Here is a 16,463-nt window from a genome sequence, read left to right as displayed (position 1 = left end):
CAGATGCTGATTTGTACCATCTGAGGATCTGGTCCTGAGTGTGTCCAATACAAATTTAAGAGCATATTAATGGATAATTTGTTTGCAAGTACAATGACCTCTTTATGTCCCATTAGCTATTTTGTACTCACAATTGTATATTTTGTGAGCACAATTGTCTCTCTAGTCTGCCTCCACGCATTTTTAAAATCATGGTCCTTAATGTCTTATTTTTGGCTAGATTCAATATGCTGAGTTCAGCATGTTTTGAGCAGAATGGAATTCTTTTCCTTGGAGCATGAAGTGAGCACCATAAGTGACCTCTGTCATTTACACATTCATGAAATAAAACAAAGGAAAAACATGCTCTTCTGTCCTTACTATGGGGAGCTGCACCTTTTGTTTTTACTCACTTCTTTCAATCTGAGAATTTAACTTCATTTTTTGTTTATGCTTCCAAGTTGTGTTAACAAAGTACTATCAACAAAAAAGTGTGTGGAATTCCTATGTAACAATTTGACTGTAGGGTTTACTTCATTATTTGGCTGGGTAAATAAAGCAGTTGGCAAATGGATGGAAGAAAACAGAAAAGAAACATCCAATGAAAAGCACTGCCAGTCCAGCAGTATCCAGTGTATATTGATACTTGTAAGCATGGTGAAAGAATGAAATTATGAAGCTTCAAGAATCAAAGTACTGTAAGAATTCTATGTATTTTAAAGTAACATTAGAGGCCTGACTTGCTCAAAACCCATTTGAGTAAGGAAACTCAAAGGTCCAGCTGAAATTCCACCTTCATCCCATCTGGTTAACTTTTGTATTGGTTTTTAATTCTTATCTATCTTTAATGTTAAGGATTCTTGCCAAGACTAGAAATGTAAATGTAAAATATAACCTATACTTCTGCCCCTATTTGAATTCTGGGGGGCTTATATGTTATGCACTACCTACTTTTTAATGTTCTTCTGTCACTAGTTGAACCTGATCTCTGCTTTAAGTAGCTTGATGGACCTAATTTGAAACCTGAGATCCAAACACCCTACATTTTGTGGGTGTTCAGACAAATCCAAATATTGCTAGTAGGCAGAATCTTAGTAAAATGGGATAAGCTAAACCCCATATCCAAACGACCTGGAGCGTTTGGGTATTTGAAATCCAGAAACCAATTTTGCAGCTTGAGCCCCCCTCTGTATGAACATACATAACCCAGTAGCTGTTGAACAATGCTAGTATTGAAGTTAATATGAAAAATACATTGGTTTTATCTAAATAAATACAACTAGAGAACTAAGAAAATCATGAATGCAGAATACAATGTGTAAAATTCATGAGACTTTTTCAAATCTCCGATCATCATGAGCTACAGCAAATACATATGTATGTAACTGGATATTGAAGCTGACATAAAGAACTAATGTGGATGTGGTGATGAAAGTAGGAAAGACCACTAACAAGTCAAGATCTATTATAACTATAACAAATTTTTGTGTTATGCTTTGCACACACCCACTGTCCCCAAAGAAGAGAAGCTGATTTAACTCGTGAAGCGGAAGCTGGCATCCTTGCTAATGGCTAGCTTACCTCTACACCCAGATTCGTTATTAAACTGACAAAGCATTGCCTGGGTTTGATGGTCTGCTGACAACAGAAGCACGCATCGCTTCTGCACAGCATCACTGGAGCATTGTCCAGTTTCTGCAGTGCTCTCTCTCTCTCTCTCTCTGAGTGCCAGAAACACATTTATCAAATTATTTGTGATTATCAATGAGTGTTGTGTTCTTGATTATGCACCAAAAACAAAATGGAACTCTGTCAAGTATTACATACTCTAGTGTATTCCTTAAGATACACTCTTTACCCATAAAACAAAACATCCATCAGAATAGGCTTTCCAATTTATTGCCCATAATGAAACTTTGTGCTGCAAGATATCCTTTGCCTTGAACTGTTACTCTCTTTTTTCTCTTTGAGACATCACAGAGGCTCTCTATCATTTCCTTGAGGTGTGGTGTGCAGGATCTGTTTATTGCCATGTTGTCATTTGAACACAGTTTGGCCAGGTACCCTTGTACAGGCTTGGGAATGGGAGGCTCACAGCATTACGTGTATTTCCCCGAAACACACCAGAGTCTGCTAAAAGCAGCAGGCTGAGGATAGATTAATCAAACTACAAAGCAACTTTGTGACTTGCAGTGAGAAAGGCCAGCTTCCTTTCTTAGACTGCTGGTGTGATGTGATATAATTGGCAGTGAGGCAATTCTAGAGAAAACTGCTGAAATGGTGTTAAAAATCTGGCATTTTTTCCACTTTCCCCCTCCTCAGAAAGCATGCATTGTATTTCTAAAGGCAAAATTCAGTCTGTTAACCACAATAACTGTTATTTAATCCTAACCTTGTTATGTAGGTCTGTTCCATTTTCAACTACAGGTCCATTTGTAAAAGCAATTAAGGAAAAAGCTAGAGGTGGGCCAAGCCATGGACTAGGAAGAGAGAATGCTGGCAAGCAAGTAAGCATCTGAATCCTGAGCTATGTTCTTTTCCATGTTAGGTGAATAACACATTTTTTCACTTCATTTTTTGAGATATGAGAACACAAAGTATAAGGAAGAACTATAACAAAAATAAAAACCTAAAAGGACCATTTTCTCTGCTCTTCACCTGAAGCCTGACTCCCATTGACTTCAGAGGGCTTTTATTCAGGCTCATGATGAAGTTTAACTGAGTGGAAATAACACAGAGGAAGTAAACTCATTAGTCAATACGTCTTTTCCTCAACTGGGAGAAGGGCCCTGTAAAAATGTGTGCCTTGTATTGTGGATCTATTGCAGTTGGTTTCATTGGTAGTAAGAATGGCTTTGGAAGAGCCATGTAGGGAACTTTGAGGATGCAGAAGCGCCAATAAATAGACAGAAGTTTCCTTACATTCTAATTTTAATGCTTGATGGGGACACTCCTGTATCAAGCAAAAACTTTATCTCAGTTATGTTTTGTTTGTAATCTTAGGAGTTTAAAAAGACCAAATAGCCAAGTTTGGTACTTTAAAAAAAATTCCTTTCAGGCTGTGACTTTGTGCCTCAACTTTCAGTCTAGGATGGATTTTTATGAGCAATTTATAATCCAAATCAAAATAAGGACTTATAAAGGAAGTGCTGACACAAAGTTAGAATGGGATCCAATAAAAATGCCATCTGGCTTCTGCAGTGTTGAAACCTGTGCAAGGCCCCAATGTTCTTTCTTTCCTGCCCCCCCACCCCCACCCATAAAAAATGTTTTCTTGGGTCTTACATGCATTTCTATGGTGCCAAAGCTAACCCAAAAATATAGTAATCAAATCTAACCTTTAATGACATGATACAAATTGTGCTACTCCATGTGTTATGCAACCTTTAATTGTATAATATGCAACATCTTCTTATATTCCAAAGGGCAGCGAACAGCTTTCTGACACAGAAGGCTAGGGAGAAAAATAAGAATTTGAGTTTGGTGTCAATGAGTGACAGATGGGATGAGAGAAACAGATTTATTTTAATGCTATCTGCGCTTTAAAAAAAAAATCAGAATTGGGACTGATCTCCCTGCTTGTTCTCCAAGCAAACATTAGCTGTAGTGCAATGGAGATATATGGGCAGGGAAGTGTCTTTACTAATGATTTGGTCAAGGATACTAAAAAAAAGTCTTGTCTCATCAGCGTCCAAAAATGAAACCTGCCAAAACATTCTAATTGGGATATTATTTCTCCCAATTATTTTACTATTTGCCAAGAAGAGCTTTTGAAATATTTGGCAGAGTTTACCATCAGGAGACAAGAAAAGGAAACAGAATGAAGTGGAAAACAACCCCTCCCCCCCCATCACCAAAAACCCACTTGAAAATAGCAGTTCAGGTTATTTGATCCATTTATGAAAAGTTGATAACTCTATAACTCAAGGCCGAGTGCTGCAATCGGGGGGAGGAGGGGAGAAATAGGGATAAATAAAGCAATATGCACATTAAACTAACCAGCACCTAACTTCAAGCATGTTTCTTGCTAGGGGATCTGCTTAAATACCATAGCACACATGAGGAATAATGCCATTATACATTGAATAAATTACTAGAAGGACACTTTTGCAGTCAGCTGCATAGTTGGTCAAGTATAATCCACTAAAGAATATACTTGAGAAATATGACCAGCTCAGCCCGGTTTAAATGACATTATTCTGAACTGGTTTAAAATGGTATTTTAAATGAGTCCATAGGCCAGCATGAAGAAAGACCTAGATTTTTAAGAATTAATGACACATAGAACATTTTATTTTGGTATGTACTTATTTGAGAATAATAGGACACATAACTGGGTTCTATTTACAGTTTTATCACAGATTTCCTGTGTGACTTTGGGCAAGACACAGTTCTGTACCTCAGTTTCCCCATCTATCCAATGGGAATAGCACATCTCTTGAATACAAGAACCTGAAAAGTATGCCTGATAAGGGTGGTGAGAGGAGAAATTTATTCAGGGTTGGTGTTTTGGTATTCTTAGATGGAAAGTGCTATAGAAGCGCAAATTAAGTGCTTTGCAATATTTGTCAGGTAGTGAATCTGAATGAAGCAATGTATGTACTTGCAATTTGATTAATCTTTGATTTCATTCTTCATTTGCTCTTCTCAAACAATTTATAAGGGAAATTACATGGGATGTGACTTAAATATAAAATTGGCATTAAGGAAGTTGAGCTTAAAGTCAAGGGAAACACAAAACTAGAGGCTCTCTTGTGCCAAACAAAACTGACAGGAAGCATTGAGTTTGCAACTGGCATAGTGTTTCCTCATGGACCCTAAACCAGGGTAGGATTGTCATGGTGTAATTCCAGGGAGGCCTCTTTCTTCTATGCATCCTCTTTCTCCCACCACACACTGTATGTCAAACAGGAGGTAGAAGGGACAGGACATCTCTGTATCCAACACATCTGTGCTGGCAGGGAACTTCCTTTGCAACAGAAGAATTGTCTGCTGGCCAGTTTCCATTGACTTGCACCTCCTGAGTGGTGTAAGAGGATCAGAAACTGATTAGTGACTCCAGCTCATGAATTCTTGAACTCAGAACTTGGCAGGGAAAATGGAAGAAGAACTGATTTTTAAAATGTGTTTTAAAATGCATTTATTCATCGTTTCAAAAACTTCAGAGATACTGTGTTACTGAGTTGGGATTTTAAACATATGTTTGGATTTTAAAAAAAAACAAATTGTAGTTCACCAAAATAAAAAAAATATGGTGACTGAATCTGACCTTTGATTTGACACGTTGTGTCAGAATTCTGAAATGGAAGAAAAGTGTCTTTCTAATTAGGCCAGAAAGCCCTAGAACTAACGTGCTCCATCATTTGCAGGGAGCTTGAAAAAGTAGAAGCGTGGCCTAGAGTAAGGGTTATCAAACTTTTCCATACCATGATCACCACTTACAAGAAAGATTGCATCATTGATCAGCTTCCCAATTACTTCATTCTTGCTTGGACCACCTCTCTTTCCACTTGCAATCATATAACTTCCCTGTTAGGGTAACCACAATAATTTCTTATATTTGGAGGGAAGATATTATGGAGGGGATGCAAAGTCTTTTAAAATGTCTATTAATATGATTTATTCATCTGTCTGCCATTTATCATTCTTTGCCAGATGCAGAAAAGAAACCTGCAGTGAAATACAAAAATAGAACTGTTCTCTTCTCCAGTATGGTGTTTAACTGTCTAGCGACCATTCTTTACAATCTGATTTGTGTGCTTCAGCTAGAGATGGGTGTCAGCCACAACCCCATATCCCAACACCAGGAAACAGTAGATTCTGAGCTGAACCTTTCAGCTTGATCCCATCTCTCATATAAGCAGAGAACACATTAACTTTTTAAATGGTCCAGTGCATGTTTCTTCATTTGCCAGTGATGTGCTGTAGGGAGCTCTTGGCAGCTTCTGGGAGCCCTTTGCTAAATTTTTGCCACCAGCATGTTGATAAACCTCCCTGCCAGAATGCTGCTGTTTGTATAGTGGCTGCACCTATCTACTAGCCCTGAGTTGGTTTTATTATTTTATTTATGATTTTATATAGCTCTATAGTTGTTCACAATACTTTATAAAACATAGAATAAGACAAGCTCCTTGCCCTAAAGAGCTTGCAATCAAAGGCTCTGAGCTTTTAGTGGGATCGATTAGCGCAGATTCCATTACCTGTTACAGAATCCATTGAGCTCAGTGGGATGCTCCACAAGCAAAGGAATCTGCACTAGCAGACTGATACCGGATCAGGGCCGAATATTCTAATAATTTAACATAGATCAAGAAGTTTGGGGCGAGCTTGGCAGTATAAACCTGTGTCCCTAAATCCTGGCCTATGACACAGTTATAACCACTGTCACTTGTGGTATGCTACTAACAAATCTGCTTTGTAGCTCCTGGAAGGCTGTAAATCTTTCTAAAAAAAAAATACAGCATGCAGTTATATATCTGCATGAACAAGGCTGGTCTCATTTTGCTGGACTTCAACATCCTGAGTTCTGTAATGAGAAAACATGTAAGACTGCAACTAAAAGGGATCTTTTTTTTTTTTTTTTACAAAAAATATTTTCTAATTTTCTCCTCATTCTGGCACCAATATAAATGTGTAAATGAGTCCAAGAAAAATATGAAATATCCAAATGTTAGTTAACATAAGATATGTAGGTCCCAAATTCCCAAACAGATATATCACATGCTAACGTTTGCATTTGCTGTCCATGCAATAGAAAATAGTAAGGATTGCAAAGCCTAGATTATGCTTAGTAAGGATTATTCAAGTTTTTTCAGACCTCCATCTCTAATGGGATTTGTGGATTCTCAGTACTTCTGAAAATAAGGTCACTTTTCTTTAGCAGCATAAATATGGATTTAAGAGCCTGATTTCAGGTGCCTGAGTCTGAACATTTTAGCCAGTATAAAATTTTCAATTTATAATTTTGGATGGAGTTGAGATTTCTTTCATCCATATTCTGATGTTATATCATTTTAAAAATAATTATTCCTACTCACTTGGCAATTGTTGGCTTGAGGGGATGAATTAATGGAGGTTTATAGGTCGAAAACGTAATTGGTATAATTTATTTCTTATAGTTGTAAAATTCAAATGATTCAAGCCTCAATAGTGGGCTATATCCAAATTGTGTTTTAAGCCATCTTAATGCCTCTTTGGGAATAGATGGTAGTCAAGCAGATCCCAGCTAAAGTTAGAGCACCCCAGTGACTGCTCTAACTTATGCTTTGCCTGCCTGTGGTCCCAGTAAGGAGATCTGGAAACCTAAGGTAGCTGAAGATAGGGACTCCTGGCTGTGGTCTTTTCCCAGTCTATGCTTACTCCACCCACAGAAGGCAAGTGGCATAAGAGATACTACAGGAGGTCTACATCATGCATGGATTCCTGTACAGAGCGGGAGTCCTTTGCCAATCACACTTAAAGCTGTTATTGAGACTGCTTTGTGCCACCAGCATCACAGACACTGTCTGCCAGCTCTGAAGAGTCTGACATGGAGGGAAGTGTAGGAATCAGCTTTGGAGTGGCTACTAGATCCATATACACCTCTACATTCGGGGCATAGAGGTGCAGCAACTACTGCTGTAGACGATGCTCTGGAAGAGCAGCCATAGACAAGCTGCACTGAAGCTCCATAGTCTTCTCCTCTGTGGGGCTGATGGATTTTGTCCCCTCCATCTGCTCAAATTCCTGCTTAAGACCCAGTCCTACAAAGACTTAGTGTGTGCTTAACTTTTCCAAGTGGGAGCAATCCCATTGACTTCAGTAGAACTACCCTCATTGCCTAAAGATAAGTGCAGAATAATAAGTGGTTGATTATCCTACAGATGCCTAATGTAGGGTTATTTGCATCGTCTTTTGAAGCTTCTGTGCTGGCCACTGTCAGAGACAGGGTTACTGGACTAGATGGACCACGAGTCTGATCCAGTATAGCTGTTCCTAAAGCAGTCAATATATATCACTTAAAAGCAATTGCGGAGAACTTGAAAGATTTATCTGGGCTGATTTCTGACTGCCTTGCCTTCTCTCTTGTTCTGTTTCAAGCTCGCCATACTACTGACCATCTAAACTTTAAAGGAGTGGTGCTGAAACACTTCCTGTTGCACCCCCTCCCCCTTACCAGTAATGGAATCTGTCCATGCTCCCCCTCTATTATTGCATAGTTGGCTTAGCAGAGGAGCGTGGGCTGAAGGCTGAACTGGGGATGGGGGAGGAGCTGGGACGAGAGGTGGAGAGGGAATGAGGGCATAGCTGGGCTGGAGTGCAGCTGTAGCTGGGGGCAGAGCGGGGCTGGGTGGTACTCACTCCCTGCCCCCCAGCAGGGCTGGCCCAGGCCCCTCCTCGTGTCCCCCAGAACCTTCCTCCACATGATCCTAGCAGGGCATGCCTACATTCGGTGACCACTGCTTTAAATTGTGGGCTTGACCCTGCAGTTGTTCTGCATGTGAAACTTCCCTTGATTTCAAGAGGAGTTTGGTGTGGATGTGGGCTTCATCCCTATTCTTGTCAAAACTAATTGTTTGGGTGTGGGGTTAACCTTGAGGTTCTAAACGGAACAGGAACATAGTCAGGAAGGAGAGAGTGAGGCAGAGACAGGCCAATTTTGAGTTATACTGTAGTAAAACCATTTATTTCAACTGCATATTTATTAAAATGATATTTTTAGTATTCCTCTTAAATCTTAGTGGCCAGATCCATATAAAACTCCATGTTAAACCATCTGAGGATAGTAACCCTACATTTTAATAGCCATAGAAGCTAACTGATTTCCAAACCACTGTTGCGCCTACTGATTTTAATGGGACTTGCAGTCGCACAGCACCTCTGAAAATGAGGAGATACTATTGGTTGTGCTGTGACCAGGTTTTCTGAGTTCATTTCCATTGGCTTTAATTACAGTCAGGGTCCTGTTTTTAATGAGAGTTTCCCTAGAGTTAGAAAATTATGGTATATGTGACTGTGCTTGTATTGGCTGAGCTTCCCAGACAGAGAATCGGGGATATGCATTGTGACGTTTTCTTATGCACGGCTGGTTGAAATGGGCACACAATAAAGAAGAGTTCTTGCAAGCTTCTTAAACACAGACTGACCACTGAATGCCACTTGACTGCAGGAGTAAAAAGGACTAAGAAAATAACCGAGTGGAAGAATGGAGCTGTTAAGGGATCATCCTTTTCATTAGAAGGGTAAGTAAAACTCACTTGGGCATTTGCTAGGGTATAGGTCAATGTTTTGGGATATTTCTATTGCACTGTATAGTACATCATCATGTTCTGTAACTCCCTGATCTTCTCTATTTTAGGCAAAACCTCAAAACTGTAAATGTGTTCAGTCATATGACAATCAGACTAGTACATCTTAGAAATGCAAACCATATTCCAAAGGAAAATGAAAGATGAGAAGACAGTATGGAGCTAAATCCAAGTCTGTATTTGAGACTTGCCAGGTTTTTTTTTTTTTTGCTTGTTTGTCTTGTTTTTTTGACAACCCCCCTTTTTTTTTCTCTTTGCTCCTTGGTTTTCTAGGTGAAGGCCTCCATACCTAGATTTCCAGCTGTGTGTGTAGTGGTGTGGGCAGACAAGAATGCCTCTTTCCTTCCTTGCCTGTCTCTGGCATTGCTCTTATAGGACATCATTTTATAGAGTGCAAATGCAGGAGTATGGACAGAGGTTGTCCCTCTCTCTCCTGGCTGCAAGGAAGGTGCTGCATTTGTGACTGTTCAATAGGGGGTGAAGATTGGGTTTATTATAACATAATGGCTGAGAATGAGAGGCGAATGAAAGATATTCAAGAGCAGTTGACATCACATGGAAAACTTTTAAAGGCATTTAGTATAGAAACAATCCTGCCTGTCATGCATCATCCTTTTTTTTTCTCTCTATTTTTGCCCCTTCCTTTCCTTATTTTATTATCACTGACAATTACAAAGGACATTTACAGGAAAACAGGATCTATCTTTCTTAAGCATTCATGGGCTCCTGCTGCTAATGCATTTTAAGGATTATCACTCACAGTGGGGGAGAAACAGCAGGAAATTATGAACTTTTAATAAATAAATATCCTGTTTTCATACAAATATTCTTAGTAACACAAAACAAAACGGAAAAAGAAATCCAGCCAATGTGTTATACAAGCCGAAATGTCATTAAACATGATGGATTTCAAAATTTTCCGTGACATCTAAGAAAGTTTCAAGTGTCTCCAGACTTTTCAAAGTCACTGCTTTGGATGGTTTCAGGCCCTTAGCCAGGATAGAAGGCCAGATCATCCCCTCTTGTGGAAATGATAGTTGGAGGAGAGTCTGGAAACTCTGCAAGTTTCTTGGCAATGAGTTTGCTCCATGCTCTCTCTTTAAGAAGGAATTCTGACCTTATGGAGGTAACAAGTGGTGTGGTTTGGAATCATTTAGAAGCCCCTGAATTCAAGCTGTCACTAGGTATCCTTCCACTGTCGCCCTCTGTAACTATAAAACGTGCCTGTGTCCTACCTTAGAAAGGCCAAGAAGGTGCAGAGAGGGAGCCAGTGCTTCTTGTAGCAGCATTATTATTCAAGTAGCATTGCATGAGCTCGACAGGAAAACATGCTATGAAAAAATACTGCTTCCTAGCTCTACCCCCTTCTTGCCCTCCTGACTTACTGAGCCTCAGTTTGTACCCACCTGCATCTTGCAGTTCAGTGGCATCAGAATGCTTCACCTCTGGGGGAGAGTAATTTCAGTACTGTGAACAGATTGGCACATGTGTTTTACAGTCCAAGCTATGAGAATGTTTGGCCCAGATTCAGATTTGAACTTAATGGCTGGTCTAGATCTCGATAATGAGTCAAACAAAAACCTAGCTCAGGAAAATGCTTGAACCGTAGGAACTTTGAGATTCAGATCCAAAATTTGAAGCTGGTTTCTGGTGTGGTGCTTAACCAAAACCCTGGCTCTGACTATCCTCATTTTGGGGGGAAGTTTGGATTTGAAATTTGTAGCTTGGAAACCTCTGTTTTCTGGTGGTTGCCCTCATGGGACAGGCACCCAGCATAGCGCTTGTACAGATGCCAAACACTGACTTTGGCAAGGGAATGTTTATATCTGCTGAAGTGATAAGCTATTAGGTTATTCTGGAACCCTAGTGCTTTCTCCATTAAAATTCCAAGGGACAGACTTAATTCACTGGTGATGTATCCCCATTACTCTGTGTAAATTCGTACATATGTTTATTGAAGTTCATTAAATTGACAGGAAGTCTTTCCAAAAATATCCATTCATTGGTAGGATAGAAACATACAAGTCAATTCCACTCCCTTGAGATGATCTCATGATGGGCATGTCACATATGATCTCACCAAATGTGAAGAGATATCCTTGTTATCTCTGTGTTATGCAGTAATGTCGCTCTGGTGGTTTGTATTACCACCAGGATAGGAAAATCAATTATAAATAAAATAGGAAATTGCCTGCTAGCAACTGAAGCCTTTGAACATTTGTAGTACTAAACTCAAAGCAAATCTTTGTATAGTTTTGGATTTTTGGGTAGCCGCTTTTCAATTTCTAGTCCAGTTCCTGTGAAAATGTGACCTAAATACATACTGCCACTTGCCTCTTGAAATGCTACAAGTGCACCTGGATAATCTCCTAGCTCTAGAAAGATGGTTTAATATTATTACTATGAAGATACTTCTATGAAATGACCCTCATTCAATCCCTTGGCTTCTAGCTTTCATCCTGCTGAGGAGAAGCTCACATTTGTTCAAATTCCTACAAATCAGTCTCTCTCCCTGACAAGTTAATGTTAAGATTGACATTTTAAAATGACTATACCCTACCAGATGGGATAACACTGAGAAACCTTTTTTAAAAAGTGCTTGGAAGCATTTCCTTAGCCATTTTATATCTATAAAAACATACTGATCTCTAAAGTTTTAAGACAAAATAACTTGGGACAAAGAACCCCTTTTACAATCTACATTTTCTTTTACAGCTTTTCACTTGACGTTTGGATATTTTATTTAACAGTTCTGATGCTGGCAGACCTTTCTCTCACTTTTTAAAAAGCTATAAAATTCAAATATTCTCCTGTAGAATTTATTTTTAAGTAGTTTATTTAAATTCTGCAGTATAGTTTTCCACTTAGTATAAGGAGACAGCAGATTCTGGTTGCTGAACACATACAGTATCTTCAGTACAAGATGCTGACATGCAGCGTATAAAATTTTGTTGTCTGCCACATTTGATTGGAAAATGTTTTTTTTAAAGAATTTGTTTATTACAGCATGCCAGTACAACAGTGGGCACTGCATGCTTTCAAAATTCAAATAAAATACATAACTTGAAGTTAACTTAAATATTAGTCAAATAAACATTTAATTAGGAATGAGGAAAACATTATACCTGGGTGAAAATAAATATAAAGCATCTGTTCCATAATTCATGTAACAGGAGCTACATTATATTTAATTTCTGTTTTTATATATAGAGAGAGTTTTATGTGAAATTGCATGGTATGATTTGAAGGGACAAGATGCTCTAAAAAATAAATTGAATTTTTTTCCACCAGATATCTCCCCAGACATCATTGCATAAACAGAGCCCACATTGTAATTTTATGGTACCACGGGTATTTTTTCCACCTCAGTGTACTTCCCTGATCCATATTAGTACTTGGTTTTCTTATGGAGAAAGAAACAACACCTTCCTCTGTTGCCGTTTATGTTCTCAGATAATCTCTCAGCTGAGAGTAGTCACACAATAGTATACATCACAGTACATGGCACTTACTTCTTCCCACTCAGAGTCCAAATGTGCTACTCATATGGTCCCTAAGTCTCCACTGTGATGATTCAATTGCAACCATGTACCTAGATATCTAAAGGGAGATTTTCAAAGGCACAGTTCAGAGTTAGATGCCCCTCCTTCATCGAGTTTCAGTGGGAGTTTAACTGTCATTTGGGCTTTTGAAAGTTATCCCCCTAAATTCCAGTCTTTTCACTGACAATTAATTACTGGTGAAAAATGTTACATCTTTCCCCTACCACCAGTTTTAAAACTCAGGCCCAACAATCTTCACAAATCATGAATTCATCATGAACTTTAGCACAAATGGTTATTTTGCCAAATATTTGTATTGGACGGGATTTATTAGCTATTGTTTGCTACCATTTATTATTTGTCTTCTGGTAACTGGGAAAAAAATATCCTTCCATTTGGAGAGCAAAATGCCTTTCTGACAGCTTGGAAATGAAAACAATGGATTCTTTGGTATAAGAATCTGGAAAGAATTTGTTTGTTTGTTCCCCACCCTCACACTGCTTGTGATACATAGGTTCTTTTGGTTTCCAATTTAATTTGCATCTGCCAGCTTCTGTCTTTAGGGATAATGGTCCTGGGATCTGTATTTGGGACTGACAGTGAGATCAGTGTCAATGGCAGAAATTATGAGTAACTCCACTGAAGTCAAATGGATTTAGTGAGACCAGAATTGGGCTTTTGGGGAAGAGCTATCTGCCTTTGGGATTGTTTTTCACAATTGTGAGGTCTTCTACTAGCATTTAATTTCTGCTTAGAGACCTTTAACAAATTAACTTGTAGTTTTGTTTGATCTGCTCTCTAATAGTTGTTACACTGGCTCCCAAGAGCCAATTCAAGTGTTTTTAAGCACTATTTGTTCATGATTTGGGTTGTTAATATGACAGTGCTGCCTCTTTGCATGGTCTGGCAGGATGATGTTCAGGAATGCAGAGTGGTTTGGGCACGTTTTGATTCAAGTCATCTAATATCTACCTCTTTCTCTCTCCTGTTTTCTGAGTATCTGGGAAAGTTCCCCATTATCTGCATTCACACTGTAAGATAGGGCTTAGGTGTTCCATGCAGGGAGTGGCAGTAGCAGTCTCACCCTAGTGTGTCCAACTCCAGATTTTGATTCACCACACAGACCTCTGCCTCTTGAAAATGTCGAACCGGAACAAAAAATAAAAAATGCAAATATTTTTGCAAGAAAGGGTTCCCAGAAAAATTCTATTTTGAGAGAACCAAAATGGAATTTTGTTGCTTGCTTTGAAGGCTCTTTATAATTTTTCTCCTTGTAGGCAAAAAAAGAAGTTAACAAGAACCTTCAGGTGGGCAGTTGGGAAGCCATCATTTTGATTTTCCTGACAAAAAAATGTGTGTGTGTGTGGGGGGGGGGGTCTGAAAAATTGAAATTTTCCTCAGGGGAAATTTTTGCGAAAAGGACATTTTCTGTTGGAAAATTATTCTGACAGAAATTTCCCAACCAGGTCTGCTTATGACCCTGCATGCAAAATGGAAACAAAAATTGCACGGTCATAAGGACTCATGTACTTGCAGCAGTTAGTTAATGTATCACCTAAAGCAAAATAGGTAATGATATTACAATTGTGGTACAGTCACAATTAATGAACAGTAAATTCTCTCCTAATAAATGGCACACATATGGCAACCATAGGAGGATTGGGGCAGGACTTTTTCTTTTGCATTTCAACTTGTTACAGCTGAAGAGTCTGGATGTCTAACTGAACTTTCTGATCTTCTTTGCTCTGCAAAATTGGGCTGTAACCTTCTTGAGAACAGGATTAATGTGAGATTTCTGATATTTCCTGATGACCTTCACGGGTGGGGGACAGTAAGAAGGGAGAAAAGGATAAGGGAGTAGGGGGGAGAAATGTTGCATCCAGTGGCCTTCCCATATGTTTTGTCCTGTCAGATTTTTTTATCCCAATTTTAAATGGAGAAAACAGTTTAGAAAACTCAACAGAATGCTTTTAAACTTGAAAAAAGCTTTGGTTTGGATTTTGATCAAAGGCTTAATTTGAGAGCAAGATTTGTATACATTTAAATAGTCCAGTTGCTCACAAGAATAGAATAAACATACAGGCCAATTTAAAAAAAATGGTGCAAAAATCTGTGCTCCTAAATCTACATTTAGGTACTAAAATAATTGGTGAAGATTTTCAGAAGTACTATTCAATCACATTGCTTTGAGTGGGAGCTGTTGGGTAGCCACAGAAAACTCCCTAATGATGATGGAGATGAAATTCATGTATACTTCTTGTTCATTTACTGATAAATGCATAAACAAACCCCACCTCACTAATTTCTGCAACTTCATGTTACTGTTACCCTTGTATTTCCCATTAGCCTCTCCATTGTGTTTTACATCAAAAGATAAATTTAAAAATTCAGTTTTCATTTGATATCAATGGGATTTGTCCAGTTCTAAAATCATATGTAACACATGTTTTCATTCTGGAATGAGAGCACTTTTCACATATGATAAAGAACCTGATGGCTAACATCACTGAACAAGGTAAAAGTTAGAAGTTGGAACTACTGAGCTTGAGGTCTGAGAAATATCTGGAGGAAAACCAATTGTTCTTATATCCCACTAAATTACAGTCAGTATGTTCAGCCTCCTGGTCTTTTTCATCTTGTTCTGCTTTGCAAAAACCTGGTTTATACTTGCAGACATGCAGAAACAATAGACTGAAATCGGTGTACTGTATGTTGCTAAAACTATTTCTTGGATGCCTTGAACGTATATGTTTCCTTGGACTTATCATTAGAAATTGCTGTTCTTTTGGTTGCATTGTCAAGCAAAAGCAGACGTTATGGATGGAAAGTTCTTTCAAGTCTATCATCCTTCTGCCACTATGGGTGCAGAATTTTTCCATGCAGTATACTTCTCATGCTTTAGGTAGTCTAGTTTTAAATATCTCAGTGGATGAGGTTTCTTTCATTTCTCTTGATTTAGTTAAAAACTAACAAAGAATATAACAATTTAGTGCTGAGTGAATTTTTTCACCTCCCTACTCCAAAAAAAAAAAAAATGCAGATTTGGGTTGACCAAAACATTACACAAATCATAATGAGTTTGCTGACTTGTTTCAGATGGAGAAAACTAACAGTTTTTAAATATATACTAATTTCATTCAACATTTTCTGAACTAAACATTTTGTTGTTTTCAAGTTGAAATGACGCTTTTCATTTTGAATTTTACTTTTTCTTAAAAAAAAAAAACCCTCAAGTGAAATAAACATTTTCTTCAACCCCCAAAAATGTAAAAAATATTCAGTTCAGCTGCTAAACCAAAACATCAGTTATTTGTACAGCTTTAATTCCAATATTAGAGTTTTTAATTTTTCCTTCATGGTGTCCCAAGTTGTAAAAAGGTTCCCTCACTCTCATGGTGTCTACACTGAGCATCTCTTTGTCAGATGTTTTCTCAAGGGACCAAAGTAAGTGTGTATCCAAAAGGATACAATATAATCATAAAGCAGACATACATATTTGTCAGGACCTGGTAGAAGATCATTGGTTTATCATCAATTGTGCTCAGCATCACAACACCTACCTTCTTTTGTGTATCTAGCTCTAAATAACTAAAATGAATAATTCTACTATGTAATATTCCATGAAAAATGGGATTTATAAATGTTAAGTAGTAGC

The sequence above is a fragment of the Caretta caretta genome, chromosome 4 (assembly GCF_965140235.1).
Source record: "Caretta caretta isolate rCarCar2 chromosome 4, rCarCar1.hap1, whole genome shotgun sequence".
Classification (NCBI taxonomy): domain Eukaryota; kingdom Metazoa; phylum Chordata; order Testudines; family Cheloniidae; genus Caretta; species Caretta caretta.
This window is presented reverse-complemented; position numbering follows the sequence as displayed.